At 37.0% G+C, this 6,000-nt stretch overlaps 1 protein-coding gene across 1 annotated transcript in view; it reads left to right on the top strand.

Annotated features, from left to right (window-relative positions):
- The first annotated feature begins 3,517 nt into the window (after nt 1–3,517).
- The window catches only part of TOGARAM2 (TOG array regulator of axonemal microtubules 2), a 61,347-nt gene continuing 58,864 nt past the window's right edge, over nt 3,518–6,000 (top strand). Inside the window, exon 1 of the mRNA XM_039337039.1 lies at nt 3,518–3,662. The gene's annotated coding sequence lies outside the window, so the exon portion shown is untranslated. The remainder of the gene's footprint in view (nt 3,663–6,000) is intronic.

Here is a 6,000-nt window from a genome sequence, read left to right as displayed (position 1 = left end):
TGTGTGTGTGTGCATTATATTAATTAGTACATTGGCTTTACATTTTATGCTTACTTTTTGTATTACCAAAAAAGACAGACTGAGCAAGTTTAGGTTGTGATCTAATAATTATATTTTTTTCTCATTATTTATTTTTATCTTTAATGTTTTTCTCTCTGTTACAGCAAGTGTTGAAAGTGAGCTGTTTATACAGTCCTGGAACTATATAAGGACCTGAATAATCTTAATGTGGCCATTGTAAAATGAAGTTTAGCAGCTTAAAAGGCAAGAAAACTCTGAATTTGAAATAATCAATATTGGACCAATCATAGTAAAAATGATACAAAAATGTTTTGTAAAGTAGGGTTCTATATAAGCTGTTTACATTGGATTGGAGGTGCTTTAGCACCCATATTTAGAGGGCATAAGTCAGTGTTTTTCAAACTTGGCAACTTTAAGATGTGTAGACTTTGTGCTGTTTGGGAACTTCTGGAAGTTGAAGCCCACACATCTTAAAGTTGCCAAATTTGAAAAACACTAATACAAGTGGATGCCACCTTCAACTTGCCTCAGATCCATCATGGAGGCAATTAAGAGAGAAACTAAAGAGACTGGGAAAGTAATAAAAGGGAGAATAAACTTAAACAATCATGAGGTAAAAGGCAATTACCTAGGCAATTTATCATAGGCACTTTATTGTATAAAAGGCAACTCAGAAACCTAGGAACAATCATTCCAAATCATTCAGAGATATTCCACCTTCATGGACTCATTTTCAATAGGGGGATAGAAAACTTTTTTGCAATTTCCAAGATTTGATATTTACCACAAGACCTGCATTAAAATACCACAATGAAATTTCTGTAGTTCTTGCTCTCTTGATCTTGTTCAGTTGTGTGGGCTTAACAGCAGCCTGTACTTGGGTTTCTACTTCCACTTCTAAAAAGTTATTTTCCAGCTTCTCCCAAAACAAGCTGGAACAGGCAGTTGAGGTGCCTCCTATTGAAGAAAGATTAGAGGCAATGATCTCACATGTTCCATATTGGTCACCTGATGATGCCACAGACCAGGGGTCTTCAGACTTGGCCCTTTTATGACTTGTGGACTTCAACTCCCAGAATTCCTCAGTCAGCGTGCCTGGCTGAGGAATTCTCGGAGTTGAAGTCCACAAGTCATAAAAGGGCCAAGTTTGAAGACCCCTGCCATAGCATAGACTATCATTTTTCAAACTTGGCAATGTTAAGAAGTATAGTCATCAATTCCTAGAATTCCTAAGCCAGCCTGAATCCTCAGATCCTACAGAAGTGATTAGGTCAGAGAATATATATCAAAGCATTAACTCTCTCCTTACCTCTTTTTTGTTTGGAGGAAAATGCTAGTTCTTTGATCCAGCAGAGCTTTCCCTACATGGAATTGGAGAACCACAGCATGACACTTTCAGTTCTACTACCAGTAATGGGCACCCATAGAGACATTCTCCATTTCACCACTTTCCTCCCTTCTTCTAATGACGACAGAACTCCTATCCTGCTTTATTGTTAAAGTAGAATAGAGATTGAAAGAATGGGAGCCAATTTTTCCTTTAATTTTCTGAAAGCACTTAAATACAGCCAAACAGAAGAGTCTAAAGCAAAGACATCAAGCAGCAATTCAGATCAGAAAGTTATTGCTTCATAGGAATTGAACTGATTGGATGCCTCCCTTGATGTCTTAGGAACACCATCTGGGAAAGGTGGGGGGGCATTATCATCCAAAACATCTAGAAGATACCAGTTTGGGAAAAACTAAAATGGACCTTGTTTGTTTGCATTATAATAAACTGACCAGCATTGCAGTGGACTTTTCAGATTCTCAGAGGCCTAAGCATGATAGTGCAACAGTGATGAGAAAGTTTCTTCATGCATACATAGAGATATCAATATATTTTATTATGCATTTGGAGGAAATCTCTTTGTATTGCAGGCAGAAATATTAAACAAGAGAGTAAGACTCAATGTCAGATGTTCTGTGGTGGAATCGATACAAAGAACAACCAGCCTTTATGAAATTCATGTAATTTTCTCTGTTGAAAGTGTCAGTAGTAGGGATTTAGCAACTAAAGCACCATGAGTAGTTTTGTTTTTGTAAGGATGCCATTAATTTTCAGAATTGCCACTGAAATGGCAAAAAGGATTAATTTTAACTGACAGCTACTAGGAAGGGACAGCAGTGTGAGATCTTGGATCACTCCTTTTTCCACCTTCCTATCCTTTATCTCATTATAAAGTATTCCTGTAGAAAAGATTTGTTTGTAAACCAAATAGATTTTTCTTCTTGTCCCACTGTGATTGTCCTGCTAGAGGCAACATGCTTGCTGTTATCCTCTATACTTTCAGCAGTTTATCCCCAAATTCCATATAAATCTATCGGCAAATGCATAATTGCAGAAGTCTGGGTTGCAGTCTTTGCACATATTTAAAAATATTTGGGTCCAGTCATCTATAGTATTTTTATCTTTCTTAACTTCCATGATAGTTTAAGTCTGGAGTTTGATGGCAGCTTTTTTTTTTACTTTATTGGTATGTACTGTGGTTGATGGCCTAAACTAATCTGAAAGACTAAGGCAAATTGTTGTGTGTGGATTTGATCTTGAAGGTAACAGTTGCCTACAAGATGGAGCATAGTCTTTCCAGTTTACAGAGTGAAGATAATTTCAGCTTCCTGGGTTTTAGAAGTACAAAGTGAAATTGGAAACTTAATGTCCATTGGTGAGCCAAAGCTTATTTTTTACGGAATATGTAGCTGAATATAAATAAATTGGTTTTGTATTGCAGTGGTATTGAGTTTCAACTTGCTGCAGCAGCTAACATAGTCAATTACCCTGTTGGCCAGGGATAAAAAGATCTGTATCCTTATGCCATTGTGTAGAACCACATTTGGAAAAGCTATTTTAAATATAGTCAAAACTTTCATAAGGGTTGTTACTATCCTATTGCCTTTGCTTAATCATGTTCAATCTGATTTACAATTGGCCATATTCCACCTCAATAGATTAAATGGAACAACACTGTAGTGGCTGGATCCATGTTTTGGGATACTGTTTACATTTGACAAGAGATATAAGGTGAACAAGATTCTCCTTCAATTCATACACATTCATATTAATTGCATGATAAGCGTTATTAGGGCAGTGGCATGGATTTATATACCAAAAGCGTTTCTAAGATGCAGGTCTATTATGATGCTCTAAAGATATTTTATACGTGCTATAAAGGCTCAGTTCATGATCCTTCTATAATGGTAGAAATACTAGGAACTTATTATTCAGTGTCTACTATCTACTCTAATCCAGACACCATCATTAAATTTCTCCTTGATAAGTACACTCTCTTTCTAAGCCAGCCCAAATGAGATTCTTCCATTGGTTGGCAAATCTCCAGAAATATACTGCACCACTCCTTAATAAGTATTAGTAAAGTTTGTTCAGTTTGATTTTCCCAACTGGGGAAGTCCCCACTTCTGAAGTTAGTTAAAAGAGCAGATGAGTGTAATTTTCTTCTTGGTTTTTCAGGTTGTGGTACAGGACAGAAATGGAGCTTTTGTTTTATCTGTTGTTAATTTTTTGTGCAGTCAGACTTGTCATGCTGGGAGCAATGTAGACAGAACCTGCCAAAGGCCGTCAAAACAGCTATATTTTTAAAATGGTAAGCTCTTATTTCCTGTTTTTTCACAAATTTACAAAATTTGACAATGCAAAATTGCTAACTATTTGGGCAGGAGTGTTGTTGATCTGCTATTAAATCAGGGAAGATATGAAGGATTAGCACTAGCTTGAAGAAGGATTAAAAACCAAATATGTTCCAATCTTAGCTTTTCTAGCTAAGAAGGACTTCATATGATTTAATATCCAGTCTGTGGGGGTCAAATTTTCATGAATAGATCCTTAACGATTCAGAAATCTCATTCTTCATATCCCCTAATTTTGAGCATTGCTTTGTAAACAAAAAGTGCCGCATGTTCTGAATAATAAACATTGGATATAAAACACTGGCTCAGGCCATGTCCTAGCAGCATCTCAAAACAACAACTGAGAACCATTTCTTAATGTTTGTTGATGTTCCAACCTTAACTCTGTTTAGAACTGATTAAAAGTCTATTTTCTCCCTTGCTCCTTCTGTCTTAGCCAGAATGAAAACATTCTTTCCAAAAGAAATTGGACACTGTGCAATTGGCTGCAAAGCTAAGCTAGCCATGCATTTAAGACAATACTTACAGTTAACCAGATTAATGACAGAGGAAGCCTAATGAGGCTCTCTCCAGATCATATGATTTCTATGCCCATAAGCCAATCAAGTGGCAAGCCGATTAAAGCATAGCTGGTGGAAAAAGGTACCCTTGAATGTCTTATACAGCCCCTATTTTTCCAGTTATCTCCCATCACTGAACCTGCTGTATTTACTCAGTTTAGATTTTGGTCACTGATCCGTGTAGAATAAGGACATAGCAAGCTCATTCTGCCAGTAGATGAATCCAATGTAAAATGTAAATCCAATATAGCTTAACTGGTCCTTCTTCTTTCCACTCCTGTCCTTGCCAACATTTTCTACTGTTTGAGTAGGGGCTTGGGGATGGGGGCTTGGGGATGGGGGGGGATCAGAAAAATCAAGATGAGGAAGTAAAAGAAAAAGGGCAAAGGTAACATTTCCTCTCACTCTTATGGTTGTAAAGAATCAATCACATCACACTTTTTGCCCCTCTTTGCAAGGCTTTCCTTCTCTGAGCTGCTGCTTGCTTCCTGAGGGGAATTCGTAATGTTCCCGTTATTTCTTCTCTCCTCCTCCCATCCTTTTTGTTCACATACTTGGTTGCTTTGTTAGCTCATCACCTTAGTATAAAGCTTTCCTGTTTCTTTCCTGTGCGTTCTTTTGGGAAAAGGCATTATTAAAGCTACAGCAGAAACGAACATCTTCAGAGTTGCAAAAAGCCCTTTTCCAAAGGTTAATTGAAATGTCTGGCAGCACATGGTTACTGGCTTTGGCTCTGATTATATTGCTACTACACAGATTACCCCTTGATGAAAAATTGCCCTTGCTCATATTAAAGATTGCTAAGCCAGGAATATCCAAGGGAGGCAGGGGATCAAGATGATGGCTTGGATCACATTGTCATGGATACCCTCTTGACTTACCTCTGCCCTGACCTGAAGTCGAAGAACAAACATTGTGGAAAAATCAGGAATGTTTTCTGACATTCTGACACATTTTCTGACATGTTACCTGTGGACTCTGCTTGATATTTCAGCTAATATGTTATTTTCCTGCACATCTATCAAGAACATTGATATTAGCTCCTTACCGAGAATGTCCTTTAGTCGAATCTCAAGCAAACCTGTCCTTGCATAAAGATTAGGCACCTGTTCTCACAACTGCTTGGCTATAGGAGAAAGTCTAGCAAAACCCATGGTCATTTTCTGCCAAATATAGGATTATTTATGTAAAAGATATGGGAATCCACTCTGGTTTTAAAAAAATAGCAGTTACAGTACATTTCAAATTAGTGCAACAGTTGAAACAATTGATAGAAACATACATTTAAACATGATCTCACTGAATGAAAAAACAGATGCAATTCTGTTTAGCATTTCGTATACCATGGTTATGTTATGCAAATTTAATTGAAGAAGGATATTTGTGATAATACTTCAAAAGCTGGATCATACAGAATCCTGGCTTCTATGAACTGGGAATGAACAGATAATGCAAACAAAAGCATGGATGGGAATTTTATTTTCCCTGAACAATTTAGGTGAGTATTTTAACTGAGATTAAACTGGAATAAGACTCTGAAACAGAAAAGAAATGAAGTTACTTTCCCACACTTTTAATAAACATGGATTGTACTATCCTTCTTGCAGTGTAAATTAACCCTCAATATTCATCTTTTGATCCCTCTGGAACTGCAGAATGTATTCGGAGAAAAGTAAAAACTTTTCCATTCTACTGCTGGTGATTCATGGATGCTTCCATTTAATTTTATCTGGCA

The sequence above is a fragment of the Crotalus tigris genome, unplaced genomic scaffold (assembly GCF_016545835.1).
Source record: "Crotalus tigris isolate CLP2741 ecotype Arizona unplaced genomic scaffold, ASM1654583v1 scf7180000017668.6805642782:7212621, whole genome shotgun sequence".
Taxonomy (NCBI): domain Eukaryota; kingdom Metazoa; phylum Chordata; class Lepidosauria; order Squamata; family Viperidae; genus Crotalus; species Crotalus tigris.
This window is presented reverse-complemented; position numbering and strand designations above follow the sequence as displayed.